The sequence below is a fragment of the Canis lupus genome, chromosome 37 (genome assembly GCF_048164855.1).
Source record: "Canis lupus baileyi chromosome 37, mCanLup2.hap1, whole genome shotgun sequence".
NCBI lineage: Eukaryota > Metazoa > Chordata > Mammalia > Carnivora > Canidae > Canis > Canis lupus.
The window spans coordinates 15,033,751-15,051,523 of NC_132874.1; the positions used below are offsets into that span (position 1 = coordinate 15,033,751).

The 17,773-nt window shown below is 38.4% G+C and overlaps 1 long non-coding RNA gene across 4 annotated transcripts in view; it reads left to right on the plus strand.

Moving 5' to 3' along the window:
- The window catches only part of LOC140626006 (uncharacterized), a 79,717-nt gene that overhangs the window by 51,748 nt on the left and 10,196 nt on the right, over nucleotides 1-17,773 (plus strand). For all 4 annotated transcript variants that reach the window (XR_012025241.1, XR_012025239.1, XR_012025240.1 and 1 more), the window contains one exon: nucleotides 3,403-3,537. This is a non-coding gene — a long non-coding RNA (uncharacterized lncRNA). The remainder of the gene's footprint in view (nucleotides 1-3,402; nucleotides 3,538-17,773) is intronic.

Below are 17,773 nucleotides of genomic sequence, written 5' to 3' on the forward strand. Positions count from 1 at the left end.
GACTGATCCATGGCAGTAGAGGCATGTGAAGCTCAAAAGCATCTTACACCTTCTTGTTGAAGATAGTGGGCAGAGCAGACCTGAAAGCCCACTAAAATAGCAATAATGGAATTCAGATAAAACATAGTCCTCAGCTTTAAACAATAGGGAACAAAGGGGAAACAGTGAAATTAAGTTCTCTCGACAAACTTTGGAATGTTGGAGGAAGAATGTTGACTGATGATATAAAGTAAAAGAAGATACAACCTAAAATACATGCAGATTTCAGTATGAAGTAGGCTGGGAACAAAACAAAAGGCTGAAATTAGGGTGATTAGCCATCTGAGTTTGCCTGGGACTATCCTGGTTTTAGGACTGAAAAATCTCATGTCCCTAGAAATCCCTCAGTCTCAGGCAAACATGGGTAGCTGATCACCCTAGCTGGAAGCACAGAGTATTATACTAAAGTTCATATACAGATTTCCTGTTTCCTCCATCCACAATCATGCATTTAAAACAATAGAAAAGAAATATGCTAAACTGGATTGATACTTGGGTGTTAGATGTTTGGGTAATTTTAATTGGTTTTATGCCTTTTGGTATTTTATAATGAAAAAACCTAACTGTAAGATGTACTTGTTATGTTATAAACTGTACTTGTGCTTATATAATAAATGATTATGTAAGTTTTTATTATGTATGCAATATGTATTTTTACATCATATGTAAGGAAAATATTTATAAATATATCATTATAAAGTATAAAACCATCAACATATTCATAATCAGGGAAAAAGGCAATCCTGTGCCATAGCAGTTGGTCATACAATCATGTTACAAACAGTGATGTAACAAAACAGTGTGCCATCTAGCAAAAGTGTTTCAATTTTAATTTTATCAACATATTTTTTGTTTGTATATGATTACTATTTTTATCTGGTTTTAGAGATGAATTCAAGATATAAACCTTAGGGGTATATAGATACTTTTAGGTCTATAAATGATTAAATGATATTAGAAAAGAATTTAAGTATATACTGGTGTGAGATTTATTTTTTTGAAAAGGAGTTTGTATGTTCCTTAAGTTTGATGTACCTTTTTTCCCCTCCTTGTTTAGGTGATCTGACAGATTTGAGTCCACTTAATGTCATTTTTTTTTTTTTTTGATTTCCCAGTGCGTTTGGCCCACAGTAAGCTGAATTTCAACATCCTGGTGTGTAACAGAACAGTTCGTTCACTACTCCCAGCTGCAGGTGGATTGAACTGTGGGTCACAATGGCACAATTCTTTATTGAATAAGTTACCATTAGAGGTTTTTAATAAAAAAATAGAGGTGCCTGTGTGGCTCAGTCTGTTAAGTGTCTACCTTCAGCTCAGGTCATGATTGAGGTCCCAGCTCAGGTCCTGGGATTGAGTCCCACATCTGGCTTCCTGCTCAGTGGGGAGTCTACTTCTCCCTCTCCCTCTCCCTCTATCCCTGCTCATGCTCACTGTATCTCTCAAATAAATAAATAAAATCTTAAAAATAAGTAAATACATAAATACATAAATAAATATTTCTATTATGGGATATAAGACAATTAGTTACTAAATATACTGAAAAGATAACACAAGAGTGAGATAATCAGAGTTTACTTATAACACCTAACAAGCATTGACATTCCATAGTTCATATTGGTTTAAGAAACTGTTTGACTCTGAACAAGAGTTTGCAAGTATGCACATTTTCTTAATATGAGCTTTTCTAGAGATCCTCAACAGACACTCCAGTCTGGAAAATGAAGCAGTGTCCAGTGTGCTACATTTGGGCCTAGGGCAGAGGTGAGAAGAGCGTAGGAAAATCATAATCTCATATCCTCAGGATGTTCTTGTGCCACAATGAATATGCCACAGAATGGAGCAAGTATAGCTATAGTGTTATGTTTTCAAATCCATCAATCATGGTAATGAAAATTCTATCAAAAACTATTTTTTAATAAAACAATCAATACAATCTGACACACTACATATGAATTTCAGAAAATGAGTGGTGTGGGTGCTGCTCAGCAAATTTATCTAAGAGACTGGGAGTTTAAAATAGTATTATTTTGACTTCTAGGTACTATTTTAAAGCTTTATTTATTTATTTTAGAGAGAAACTGTGGGGGGTAGAGGGGGGTGTGGAGAGAGAGAGAGAGAGAGGGAGAGAGAATTCTCAAGCAGATGCCCCACTGAGTACAGAGCCTGACACAGGGCTCAATCCCACAACCCTGACACCTGAGCAGAAACCAAGATTTGATGCCTGACTGACTGAGGCTCCCAGGTGCCTCAGCAATAGTTTCAAGGAGTGTCTAGAACTGGATGTGACTTACAATAGGTCTTACCCCATTTCTACATGTCTGTGTACAGTTCATAGTTGGTACTGTAAGGCCCTAACTGTGAGTTGGATTTTGGAACCATGAAACTCCAAGTTCTTTGACCTTTTGGTTCCATTGTGTTCCATCCCCGTGAAAACATGCAGGGTTCTGCAACCAACAAGTTCCACTTAAGTAGAAGTAACCTCACAATGCTGTTTTCACTTTATATCTCTCAACTTTCAATTTGTCATGAAAGGCTTGTCCAGTATATAATAGTAGGTTAACAAGATGGTGGGTGGTGGATCTGCCTTTAAAAACAAATAAACAAATCTGGGAGTTTTACCATTTGTTTTTCCTGAGATACCACTCCTCCTTATAGGAACAACTGAAAGTCGATCCATGAGTTGATTTAGAATGATGAGGACCCTGGGATGTGGGGGTGTCAGAAGAAATTGTGTTTATTTCTATAAGCAGCTTTGTCTTTGCTCTCAATGGAAGAATAGTTTTGGATCTGGTCAAGCTGGATTAACTCAAAGTCTATTAGCAAAAATGGCTGGAGTGTGAAGTATTGCTCAATGTTTCATCTGTTTGGATTTTTCTAGTTCCGGCCTCAGGATTCAGAGACCCCCATACCTTGTAGAAGCCTTCCTGCCCTGCTAGATGTTTTAAAATCCTTTCTTCCCAAGCACAGGACTAGCCCACCTACTTTTACATTCTTTTCTTCCCTCCTCTCCTAAGACTCAAATTCCATCAATTAAGAACCCAGGATTTTATTTTATTTATTTTATTTTATTTATTTATTTATTTATTTTATGATAGTCACACACACACACACAGAGAGGCAGAGACACAGGCAGAGGGAGAAGCAGGCTCCATGCACCGGGAGCCCGACGTGGGATTCGATCCCGGGTCTCCAGGATCGCGCCCTGGGCCAAAGGCAGGCACCAAATCACTGCGCCACCCAGGGATCCAGGATTTTATTTACTGTCCCTTCTTCCTCTTCCTTTTTACAGTGTGTAGTTAGCCGTATATAAATATATTATAAATATATATATATTATAATATATATATATATAATGTTTTTCAGAAATCAGATCATCCATTGCCTCAAGCCTCAAGTTGATATCAAGGGACACTGGAAGTCAGCACACCCTGGATGCTACAAACTTATGATGTTCTTGAGAAAAAAGACTAAGCCTTACTGATTTCTCTAGACCCAGAGGTAATGTGTAAGGCTTGTGGGAAATATTTGTTGACTGATAGGTGGAGTGACTGATGATTACATAAAAATAAGTGGGTGGGAAAGAGATAGACCTTGCCTACAGATCTCCAGAAGTGAGGTTTAAAGTGGACGGACAACAATAAGCTGAATAAATGTGAGGGAATATAAGAACGGATAGCTCAGGAACATAGGGTATTGTGGGTGCACAGAATTTAGATAGCTATAGAATTACAGAGGACCTCAGATTTTCCTGAGTGTGGATACACATGGATGTGTGCACACATCTTTCTGTGGATTGTACTATACTAATACAAGAGTAATGAGTATGCAAAAGTAACCGTCATAAAATGAGAAGAGAAAAACTGCAAGAGGTGGCTTAGGTGAGTTAAGAGTTATAGTGATTATAGCTACTTAAGCCTTGAGTAATTTTGAGGCACAGTATCATTAATGGAAAGCAGTAATTTTACTGTAACTGAAAGAACACTAAATTAAGTACAAGAATATGTGATTTTGTTATGTATTGTGCAGGTAGTGTAATTTTGTGCCATAAATTTAAAAATTTATATATGTAAGACTACTGATAAATTTTGCATACCACAGTGCCTGACACACTGTAAATGCTATTAATTATTTATTGGTAAGTTGTAGGTAATCATGCAGAATTCTTCAACTGTGGAATTATAGTGTCAATGGATTAATTGTATGCTGGCTTATATCCCTAACAAAATCACTTGGAAAACATTCAGGTTAGAATAGGTACATTTTCCAATATGATCAGTATGATTTATGTTCTCCTTGTCTGTAACAAATCCATGTATATACATTTGTATATGTATATATTTTTTGAAAGGACAAAAGCCTGGAGATCTGCCTAAAGCAGAAGTTTATTTTGATTATCATCAACAGTGATGCAAAAGTGGTGTGTGTTTTAAAAATATGTAAGTGTATTTTTGCCATGTGAGTAATATTTGTTGGTCTTTGAAATTTAAATCAGAGAATAAATATTGCCAAAAGTCTACTGAATGTAAGGTGAATATAAATTAATTCCTTTGCTCAAGCCTAGGTAGAGAGGATCTAAGTATGTGGAAAATTAACGATAGGTAATTGCTAAATGTGAAGGGTTGGAGGTTCATATTGAAGGACACATCTGAATCCAAGTAATGGAAGGTTAAGACCAAGCCAGGAGAGTAGGAGTGTTGTAACTGACACAAATGGGTTTGACGGATGCAGACAGCAGGAAGTGTACTTTAAAGGCCTACTACTGAATCACAGAATTTAAAATCCTTACCACCTTCCTCCTTTATCCTAGCAGATGACCTTCCTTGTACCACACTCTATAGAGAACATATACTATGGAGATCCCTCAACTTCCTGTCCAGTAGGATCATGTTATATTTCAGACAGAATGGGGGGAAAAAAGACATGACACCTAGGTATCATGATTACATTTTTAAATTTCACACATAAATTCTATAACCATGGAAACAGAGAAAAAATTCTAGGTAACATGCTGGATTAGCCAGGGCTCTCCAGAGAAACAGAATCTATCTCTGTCCTCTATCATCTCTCTATCTTCTGTCTATCTGCCTATCTATCTATCTATCTATCTATCATCTATCTATCATCTATCATCTTTCAAGAGGAAGAGGAAGACTTATAAGGAAGTGGTTTACATGATTATGAAGGTGACATAAAGCCAATGTTCCATTTTGAAGGCAGTCAGGCAAAATTCTCTCTTCCTTGGGAGGCCATCAGCCTTTTTGTTTTATTCAGACCTTCAACGGATTGGACAAGACTCATCTACACCAGAGAGGGCAGTCTGCTTTACTCAGTTTACTGATTCAAATGTTAATATCATCAAAAACACCCCCACAGAAACACCCTGAGGAACATTTGGCCAAATATCTGCATACCCCATGCCCAGTCAAACTGACATAAAATTAGCCACCACACATGCAAACTCTTCTCTGCTATATTGCGTATCAGAAGACACTGCATTTTGAGGGAAATTCTTGTGGCCCAAGAATTTCACATCCTGGCAAGATGTCATTTACATGTGACAGCAGCAGAAAGGATATTTTAGTTAGGCAAAGGCTCAGAAAGAACCCCGGTACATGTCCTGAAAAACATACTCAAAGATGTGTTATACATCTTTGTATTATAGCCAGTAAAGATGCAAAATTCAGTAACTTAGAAATATGAAACACGGCTGTATGAATAAATACAATAGATAATCATTAATGTCTTGCTGGTATAGCAAAAAGCTTTGACCATCACCAATAATAGCACCAGATCCTCCAAAACAAAAATAAATATTGTCCATAAGACATAAAATGATATTTAAAATTATAATCAAAGAATGGCAAATTCAAATACAAAGCCATTGTTGGAACAATAAAATATTGATCATTCTTAACATTGTGAAGTGAGACGTTTCTCCTTCACTACTCACAGGCACATTTCTTTTGGAAAACAACTTTGCAATATGAATTAAAAGTCATAAAAATGTTCAAACCCTTTTACTCAACATTTCTGTTTTTAGCAATTTGTCTTAGAATTTAATTCAAGGTATGCACAGGGGTATACAAAAATGTTCATGTAAAAATGAAAGATAAAAACTAGCCTAACTTCCAAGACAGGAATGGAGATTGATCACAGCCACTCACACAAGGGAAAGTCATGCAGTTCTTGCAAGCCATGCTTTGAAGCCTAATTAATGATCTGATAGCCCATTTGCTCTATGGTCTTATATGTTAAAGACAAAATATAAATCCAAATACAACAAAGTCTCAATTTTGTTAAATACATTTAGAGAGTTAAGAAGTGGAAGGGTACGTGCCAAGAAGTTACCAATCCTTAATTATAGGCAATAGCTTTTCTACTTTGCATTTCTTTATATTCCCCAACATTTCTTCAGTAGACATTTATTCTAAAAATTAAATCAAGATTATTTACTAAGGATTATTTATAGAAATGTCTATTTAAATTTTGCTTTATTACAAAACCAGCCTAGATTATTTATAAAAGCAAATAATTTGTCCCATTGATAAGCCTACAAAAAACAGAATATTTTATACTGCTACTGGAGCAGGGGAGGAGAGTTTTAATTAGCATGATTTTTGTGGAAATAAATTTAAAAATTGTGTAAAAAATGGCTTCCACAGAATTTATTTTTGACTCAGCAATTTAATTTATTGGACTATATCTTAAAGGCATAAAAATGCTCTGAAAGATGTATAAATATGGATTTCAATTGCAAAGCATTTGGAACAACCCAACTGTTAATAGTAAATGAATGGCTGAATAAAAAATTGTGGGTTCATTTGCTGTAATATTGGTCACTCATTAGAGATCATGTCAAAAATAATTCAATGAGAGGCATCTGGGTGGTTCATGCCATTAAGCATCTAGCCTTCAGCTCAGGTCATGATCTCAGAGTCCCTGGGATGGAGCCCCACATGGGGCTCCCTGCTCAGGGGAGTCTGCTTCTGCCTCTGCCCCTCCCCTCTGCTTGTGCTCTCTCTCTGGATCTCTCTCTCAAATAAATAAATAAATTCTTAAAAAAAAATTAAAAGGAAGAGAAAATACATGCATAGTGCTTTATTCTATTTATTAAAAAAAAAGTTCAAATCTGTGAAGTTCAAGGATCAATTGTACATTTCCCAGCTTGTACCATATTTATTAGTGTCACTGAGTGATGAACATGAACAGGCTTTTCGAACCAGAAGGATTAGATAGGATCCAAGCAATAAGAAACTACTTTTCCTCATGGCTGCTTCTGCAAACCTTGCTCTGTGGATCTGTCTTCTTGCTCTTTGGTAAAATACTTCCATGCCCCAGAGCTTTCACCCTCCCTCAGATAGTGACAAATCCTCTTTCAGATGGTAGGAAGTCCAGATGGTATGAAGTCCAGCCCGTGTGATGTCAGAATGCCAAGTTCTCAACCCATTTCAAACTTTTCCTTCTTCCCTAGTTCAGGTCTGATTACTCAACCAAATTTGAAACTGTTCTTGCTCCCCCAGTTGAGGTCAAACTTAGAATGATGAAATGGAGATGAAAGTTTCTTCTCTATCTTCCTTTGGCCTCTCCTTGCTGCTTTTTGGGCCCCTCCAGAGCTAGCACCCACTGAGGAAGTAGCATGAAAGGTGTACCAGCTCAGTACTTTTACCATCCGTTAGTGACTTCTTCGTCAAATAGTTTCCAAATGCTGATTCTTCCTCTAGGGGCTGTTCTTCGAGATTTATTAAAGACCTCTTCACCTCCCACTGCTATCTATCTCTGAGGATCACTCACTGGTCCCTAGCATGCATGATGGCTTTTCCAACTGGCTTCTTGCTCTCTGCTTTCTGCTCCTTCCCTTAGCTTCTGCATTGATGGTTAGCTTCCAGCCTCTATTGTGCAGATTATCCTGTCCCAGGAAAGACCTGTTCTTAGGCAGAGTCCTTTCAGAGGTAATCCATGGCTTGAACTTCTGCAAGCTCCATGTCTATGGGATGGACACACACACACACACACACACACACACACACACATTCTTCCATCTATATGCAAACTGACTGGTAGCAGTCCTGGTCTCTGACAGCCCAGCGCTTCCACCTTTAACCACAAACTCATTCCTTCAGATATTTCAGAGCATAGGTCAAATGTTAGTCTGTGACTTTACCAAACTCCAGGAGAACGGGGCTCTCTGTGCAATTCTCTTTAAGAACTCCCTACTTGGCTTGTGGTGAAGGGAAACATCCTCCTCCCCTTCCCTATTTTGAAGAGGAAAACACACAACACACCAAGAACTCTTTCCAGAGAAAACCTCACTATTGGCCTCTTCATATAGCCTGAAGGGGTTGGTGGGGCTAATGCTAGAAGAACCAGTCTCATAGTCCCTTAACATACCTGCAGATGTCTAGAACCTTGTTTTTTAGCACATGGATGTTTGTCAACGATTGCATTTGGTCTGTCTTTGGCATCTTTGTCTAAACCCTAGATAGAAAGTTACATTTAATATCCTGCTAAGGATATACATATCCTTCCAGTTACATGATAGTATATTTAGTGACGACTGCCCTTATGGATGATGACACAATCAGGAGTTACAGAGAAAGCAGATGTGACAAGTACACATTACAGCCTAAACCCATATAACCAATGTAGGCATTGAGGAGAAACAATTAGCAGATTTTAACATTCTACTTTTTGTCTATCTCCACTGCTCAGGATGCCCAAGAAAGCCCCTTGCCATGGATATGGTTTGAGAATATACAAGCATCACCTGGTTGTTAAGTGAAAATGTGGAAAGAGATAGATTCCCCTTACTAAGGGCAAAATCAGGACAGAAATTCATAGATAACAATTTATTTTTGAAACAGAAGAGAAAATGACACAGTAGAGATGGCAATGCTTAGTGGATATTGTATCCTCTCTAGTTTTCCAGCCTAACTTGGTTAGGCTTTTGGTTATGTGACGAGCTCCAGCAAATGGGTTGAAGGCAGTTAAGAGAGGTGGGAGTTGTCCTTGTTCTTTTTTCTCCTTTTGTGGTTCCACGTTGAAATGGTAGCATCCCGAGATGGTGGAATGCCCTTTATCCTCAATACCTGAATAAATCTGTGGAACAGAGTTCCCTTCCAATAAGCCCTGGATAGCATGAACAAGAAATAAATCTCAGCTGTGCTAAGCTATTGGAATGTGGGGGATTATATGTAACCATGGCTACCTTATCCTGTCTTGACTAATCAAGTAGAACTAATGAATTAGTCTTCAACTCTAATAATAATTAGCTAGAATTTGTCTTGCCTGCCTTCCTGTGTTTATATCTGCCTCTTCTCTTTTTTTCTTCACTCTTGAGATCGTGTTGGCTCATCTTTTTCTCCTTCATGGTTTTCTCGGTCTCAGAACTCCAATCATCAAAATATATAAAAATTCCTATGAACCATTCTAACTCTACCCCACTACTCAGCCACAGTTTATCACCTTTTTTTTCATAATCCCGAGACATTCCTAGCTAATGCCTAGATAATTCCTTACCAATCCGTTGCCTTATTTATCTTGTGTACTACATCATACAGCTTTAATTGTTTAGAAACATATTGCTCATGAATGTAACATGAACCCTTCTTAGGGCGACATTCAAGGCCCTTTGTATCAGCTTCATCTGCTCCTTGCATTATAATTACTGGTATTTCCCAACATTCCCCTGTGACCTCAAATAAGGCTGATCCTCCTCCTCACACTACATCATGTTATGCCTGCGCCCATTAGATGCTCTCTGGTGTCTGTCCAGACTCTGGCCACCCTTCCAGCCCAGTGTAGGTGCCATATCCTCCTGGAGGGTGCCACTAACTAGGTCTTGGAGGTCTCTCCTTCTGAACTCTTCTGCACCATCTAAAGCACTTACTTGATTGCTCACCTGTGTGCTTTTTCAGAATCTGCCAAGGAAATTGTAGTTTTGTCTTCAATAAATTCTTATAGATGTCTCCATTCAGACTCTAAGGAATAATCTTTTCATCAATCCTCTGCTTTAATAACCATCTCGAGAAATAAAGTATGTAAATCACATCTAATTTTCTCATCTTAAGCATCAATCAATGACTTGGAAAAAGTAGGAGCCTGAACAATAATACTGAATTGTAAATGTTAACTACAAAATTCTATTTATTATTTAAGTTATGAGCAGTTTTTCTTTTAATTGCTCTGTAAGATACCAGAAGTTTCAGTTTTGTCAAGGGAATTTATGAATTGATCTCTGATTATGAACTTATTTCAAATTTACATATCATTGACAATTTACTTACTGAAATGTGTTCCTTAAGTAACCAAGTGTTACAGTTTGAATTGTATACCCCAAATAGATTTGTTGAAGCCCTAACCTCCAGTACCCCAGAATGTGACTTTATTTGTAACTAGAGTCAATGCAAATATGATTAGTTAAGGTGAGGTCATACTGGAAGGAGTAAGTTAGGCCCTTAATCCAATATGACCTTATATGATAGACATATACAGAGAAAAGATGTCAATGTGGAAACAGAGGCAGAGGTTGGGGTGATGCATCTACAAGCCAAGGAATGCCAAACCTCCTCTACGACAATCAGAATCTGAGAGGCATGGAAAGATTATCCTTCAGAACCTACAAGAGGAACCAACACTGCCAACACCTTGATTTTGGCTTCTAGCTTCCAGAACTGTGAGACAATACATATCCATTGTTTTAAGCCACACAGTTTGTGGTACTTTGTTAAATTAGCCCTGGGAAACTTATATACCAAGTTTTCAACATAACCACATTAACAGGAAGTACCATGTCATAGGACCCAGCAAACTATGACCAATGTACCAAATCCTGTCCATCATCTTTTTATAAATAAAGCATTATTAGAACATAGCCGTACTCATTACATATCATCATAGCTGCTTATATATTCCTATGGCAGAGTGAGTACTTTTGAAGAGACTATTTGGCCTAAAATATTTACTATCTAGTTTTTTACAGAATCAGCTGGCCAATTCTTGCTATATCCTACTAAGCCTTTCATTAAAAGATTGAAAATTCTAACAGATTTTCATTTAGCTCCCAAGGCTAAAAATCCATTATTACATATATTAATCAGGGAGGGCTATGCTGGGAAACGTAACAGCTATTTCCCAAATCTCAGCATTTTAACATGGTAAACATTTATTTTTCACCCATCTAATGTCTACTGTGGGTTTGAAGACTCCATTCTGCAGTGATTTGCAGGGTAGGCTACTTCCATCTCCACCACTGCATACTTTTCTCTAAACCCTGTAGATTTGCAAAAAGTGGAGAATTGCTCAAAGTCTTTTCATGGCTCTGGTTAGCAGCAACATACTTCATTTACTCTTACAACCATTATGTGACTGGAAAAAGCAGGAGAACAAATAGGTTATTTATGAGTACTAGTATGCCCATCACAGTAATACTCAAGTAGTGTTAGTCTCATAAAATTAGCATTTCACTGGCTCCTGGAACGAAAAATATATACTCTCATCATCGATACTGGAAGATTCACAGATAAGTTCTACTTATAATCAGGGAATTCCTTAGGAATCTCTAGTATCTATTCATGAGCTTGTGATCTTTATAAATGGTGGGAGTAAGATTTTGTGCAACACTGTAAATAATGTTTTCTTTCCTTTTGCTGTTGCCAGAGACACACCTTGTGTGATTTCGCACACATTATAATTAATAACTCCAATAAAAGAACAGGGGTACCTGGGTGGCTCAGTCATTGGCACGTGTGACTCTCGATTTCCACTCAGTTCATGATCTCAGGGTTGTGAGATTGAGCCTTTCATCAGGCTCCATGCTGAGTGTAGAATCTGTTAGGATTCTCTCCCTCTTCCTTTGCTCCCTTGCCCCACTGCTTACACTCTCTCTCTCTCAAAATAAATGAATAAATAAATAAATAAATAAATAAATAAATAAATAAATAAAATCTCAATATGTAGACACTGGCACCAGGCTATATGCATATGTCAGCATTATTATTAATCCCGGCCTTTTTCATACATAAAAAGAACTGGCTCCAAAAGTCACACATTTTAGTCATATATGTAGACAGATAAATTAGATCTGTAGATTTTTCCATATAGGTTTGTAGGTGTTTTGCTGGACACAAGTAAATAAATTAAAAACAGTAAAATATCACACAAAAGTAAGTGTTCTTAATCCCAGCTATTATTCCCTAACTGGAAGAGAATCAAAGAGTGAAATGAGGGTCAGTAGTGTATTGATCCATCTTCCCTCTGCCCTGTGAAGAGACTCATTAGGAAAAGAGGTCAGTGGGTGCTTGGGAAGGAAAGAGCCTTAGATAAGGTTTATGGCCCATGGTGTCCAGATACCTCAACTGCAGTGCTTGTTTCCCTGTGATGACAGGGCATGTTCAGATGTTCTGAGGATTAGGCAATTCTTCATGCTGCCCTCCTGCCGTTGGGCACTCCCAAGTCCCTTACATCGTGTCCCAGTTTATGCTTTCACCTCATTGCCAATGGATCCCTCTGCCAGCATGGCAGGCGGAGGAAGAATGTGTGGTTCCTCCTCCAGTATTTCCTCATCATTACCAGTGCTCCCCGGCTTAGGACATCCATGGGAATGGGTGAACCTCTCTGTGATCTTTGCCTTTCCTTAAAAAGTTTGTTTTTCTATATCCACTCAGTTTGATTATTTCTTCTCAATCACCTTGGTGACATTTCAGCCTTGAGGTTTATCTGAAATGTGATCATTGCTGATTGATTGCTTCTAGAGAAGCTGATACAGCCATCTCAAAAGTTAGCGAGAGTCAGGTGCTTTTGTTCTCCTTTGGATCGAGGATGGTCAAATCAGTTAACTTCAAAACATAATTGTGTACTCCAGTTTTCCTCATAAAATCTCAAAATCATGGTGTAATCACTTGAAGTATTAAACGGTATAAATATGCTTATCCAGGCAAAATGTAAATAAAGCCAAGAAAATAATAATCTGGAAAAAAAGAAGTAGAACTTTATCACACACACTCAGTGTGATGATAAATATGTATTAAATCTATAGATAACACTGTGAATTCACGCTTCTTACAGAAAGAGAGCTCACAGAAAGTGAGCTTTTAAAATCTAAAATCAAGTTCTGTAATAACATTGAGCCGCTGAACTCAATAAATTTTTAAAAATTGTTCACATTTGTGAAGCAAAAAAAAAAATTGAGTTTCAGCAGTAGATGATGTTAGTTTTACATAAATTTGACCAATCGCACATACAATGCTATGAAAAATCCACCACTTCCCAAGTGCTGATGTCAGAGCTGGACTCCATTGGACCCAAATTGGATCCTCATATAAAGTTTATAATGTTTGTCTACATACTTAATCACATCTATTTGCATTGATTCTTACAAGAATCCCACAAAGTAGGTATTATGATCTTCGTTTTGAGGTTTGAGAAACAGGCCTCACTGAGTGAGTGATCACCTACCTGTCAGGTGGTCTGTTAGGTTCTGTTAGGCTCACGGAACAGTAAATTATCTTGAAGACCAGATCTCTGACTCCCTGTATGTGTTCAAGAGGCCAAAGAAACAGGATTGTTTCTGACAATGTGATTGTCAGTTCTTAATTAGCAACCAGAGCTCCTAGTTCATTGAAATGTTTAGATATTTCCATCCTTGGAGTCTTCATAAATGGCTCTGTTCACTGCCTGCTGGAAGTTCTTCCCATATAATGTCTCTGTTCACCCTTGATATGAGTCTACCTGCTTATTCCAGGCATTTTCATCTTGTTCTTAGGTATGTTTCATTGGTAGAGGGTTGGGGATGGCTTTTAATTTACTTTAGGCACATTTTATGTGTAAAGTTTATAATCCTGAACATAGTGAAATAAGTGATCTGATCATTTCTAAATGAGAAACGCTAAGGAAGTTTCATTTAGGAAAAAACGAATTTTATTTTTGTCATAAGATTATTTGATGTTTTCCATGTTCCTACAAGCACCCAGTGCATGCAAAAATTTGAAAAGTAATTTTTCTGAGATCCATATTAATTATTTCAAGAAAAATGTGTGGATATAATTGGAAAATTCCTGAAATGTAATCAAATAGCAATAAAATATTCATTAATAGCTGAAATGTATTAAAATCCAGGACCTTTCCACAATCCCTATATCTGATGTACATTGGCAAATTTTTCTTTTACTCTGGCTATCAGGAAGCTCAGAGTCTAATTTATGGCCTAATTTCCATTAACTATATCTTAATGCCATTCTCCATTTCTCTCACAAGTTTCATATTGACAAGATATATGTTTTAATTATAATTTGCCTCAATACCATTATGGAAACTGATGTGATTTGTTGAACATTGTTTCAGTGTTTATTGAGCACTTATTATCTAATCGATCGGTGGATACAAAGATAAATGACTCTTCCCTCCAGCAAATCATGAATTCACAATATACAAATAAATAAATATGCAAACAAACAAATAGCACAAGCATAAGGTCCAAAATCCTGCATGAATTTTTTGTTGAACAAATGTATAAATTAGTGCCTGGCTAGAAAAATAGTAAAGTGTAAGACATTTTAAAACATAACATTTTAAAAAATAAAATTTCAGAGAAAACCACGTTAAATGCTTAAAGTTGGGGGGGAAATGCAACTTATTTGAGAGTGATTTCAAGAGACAGAACCAGCGTCTGTGGGGCTCAGCAGTTATGGTGCATAGACCACTTCATGGTGTTCCAGGGTCCCACCTTGCCTCCCCATATTTGATGTAGGTTGGAATCCGTGTTATACTGTTGATCTCACCTGCCTTGAGCACGTGGTATGAAATCTGAAGAGCTCTCTGAAGAACCCAAAAGACTTTATTCTCAGGTCATGTTCAGTTGGGTTACTCTATTGGGCATTGAAACACTTTCCTTCATCCGCCATCTCACAAGGACCCACCATAGCGGGAAAGATCTTTTGAAATGGGAGAGAAAAAAGTATAAAAGGGCATAAAAAAAAAAATCGATCCCAAAGTGAAGTCTTGGCAGTTCAGAGCAACAGGATCTCTAGAGTTGCACACTTTCACACAACTAGTGATGTCTTACAAATACGTGAAACATGCGAAGAATTGGTTTGGAAAGAAAAAAAAGTTTTTATGGAGATGCCGCAGAAGGCTTTCAGAGTATCTACTGCTGAAAGCACAGGAAAGGTTATTAAATGGTCTGATGTAGTCATAAGCATCTTATATTTTCCAAAAATGAGCAAAGGAGTTCCTTTTCAGCAGCAAGCCAACACACGAGGGATTGTACAGTTCATGAAGCATTCTGTAATCCTGCAGTCCATCTTCTGAAAGACCTGTACAAGGTAAACAGCTTTTTCTTTCCTTTCTTTTCCCATTTTATCTTGAGAATGAGGACGGTTAAGGCAAAGAAAGTGAAGAGCTTCGCAAAGGCACTCCGCAGATTTGGCTAAAGTGAATTCCTCCTACCTCTGCTTGTTATCAAAGCTGCCTGTGGTACAGAAAGTGCTTTGGGCCACACACATTTCAACTTGTAAATGTGTTGCAAAACACGAGTAAGACTTGCTAGAGAGGTCTCATCTTGTGCAATAAAAGTAGGTGAAAGTTGAAAGTATTCAGGTCACCCAAAATTGTCCCAATAGATCAGATTTTACCCTGTTCCCCATCTCTCCCAAATTCATTAGTCCGCTGAAATATAATAGTTTATGTTAAAAACGGTCAATAGGTGAATGGCCTAAATGTTCACAGTACATTTAGATATAGAAGCATCCAAGGAAAGAGATACCAAGTCAAACCCCTCTTTGAAAGAACCTTACAAATGAGGACAAGTGAAGAGATAGGAGATTTCACCCCTGGGTGTACCATAAACTATTTCGAATCAAAGCCTCACTGACTTTAATCTGAGGCACTAACAGCCAAGAGAAGATTAATAAAGGCTATAAACACTTGACTTGTATCTGGGTGGGTTTTTTATAATGTGCCCTGCAATGGGGGATGGTAAACAATCCAGGCCTAGAGTGTTCCTCCTCTGCCTTCTGCTTCCTGCACCCCTCAGCTGAACAAACACGCAGACACAAGATTTCCTTCTCCAAACACGCTGTGTGGGTGAAAAGCCTTCATTCATTTTTATTTTTATTTGTTTATTTATTTACAAATGAGCAGGGGAGAGAGGGGCAGAGGGAGAGGGAGAAGCAGACTCCCCGCTGAGCAGGGAGCCTGACTCAGGGATGGATCCCAGGACCCTGGGATCATGATCTGAGCCGAAAGCAGATACTCAACCGACTGAACCACCTGGGCACCCCTGAAAAACCTTTAGATCTGATTTTTCCCTGTGTCCATTTTAGTACTTATTTACTTGAACTTTCTAGGTCTCATTTATGTGATCCCTCTTTCTGGGTTTTGACATTCTTTGCGTTTCTGTTTTCTGAGGGCCTTCATCAGAGCTGGCCTGTTGAGTGCCTGTCAAGTCTGCTTTGAGTCTTGACCACACCGAGGCTTAGGGCTGGCTGGCTCTAAACAAAACCGTGGCAGAGAAATGATAGTTCAACACTAGGGCCCTCACTTATGGAACTTTCTTCATTTTGCCCTGATACTTACCCACTTTGTTCCCCTTTCTTTCTCTCCTTCTCCATCAGTCACCATTTTAAACCCAAATGCTATCCCCCCCCATCCCTCCACAAGGCTCCATGGCACCTGGCTCACCTCTCCTTGTCGGGGCTCCTGTATGCTTGGATGCCCCTTCCAGGTCTGACTTCACTGGTAAGTGTTGGGTGCTGCCCTAGCACATGCTGGCTGCTTGGTGCTCTGGTATGGAGGCGATGCACTCCAGGCCTTCTTTTCTTTTCTGGCCCACCTGCACTGTCACAGTGGCCTCCTGGAGACTGTATTAAGGATTATGGGACGAGCTTGTCAAAGAGAACAAACAGGCTCCCCTCAGTCCTGTGCTATCGATTCCTTAGATCTAGACTGGGGCCTGGAAGCTTTGTATTTAAAACGTGATCCAGGTAATTCTTAAGCAATCATAACAGATAGGAATTTGGGATGGCTGCTTCTACTCCCAAGAGAGTTCAAACAGGATGTGTTTTAGATAGACAGGCAGAGAAGGAAGAAACCTGTTAGAGGCATTTGTTTAAACTGCTAAAGTTTCAAGGAAGTCCAGGACCCAGCATAAGCCTTTTCCAAGAATAATAGGTTGTGGGGCCCAGCAGCCCCCTCACCCCACTGTTACTTTGTTTGCCTAAAGGGAGCTATAGAGGATGTTAGAGATAAGGTGGGGTGAAGCCAGTCCAGGTGCAGCCTACTGATAGCCAATGGAGAGGCTTCTACTCAGAAAATCCCCCTCTGAGTCACAAAACTCGTCTTTTTTTTTAATAATAAATTTATTTTTTATTGGTGTTCAATTTGCTAACATACAGAATAACACCCAGTGCTCATCCCGTCAAGTGCCCCCCTCAGTGCCTGTCACCCATTCACCCCCACCCCCCACCCTCCTCCCCTTCCACCACCCCTAGTTCGTTTCCCAGAGTTAGGAGTCTTCATGTTCTGTCTCCCTTTCTGATATTTCCTACCCATTTCTTCTTTTGAAACATCGTTTTAAGCAATGATTTCTAGAGGAGAATATTTACAAGCTCAAGCTACCAGGGATGTACCGTCCCCTCTATTTGCATAGTTCAGCCCTTCTCAAACCTTTTGGTCTCAGGAAAATCTATGCTCTTAAAAATGGTCGATGACCCCAAAGAGCTTTTTTTTTTTTTTTTTTAAA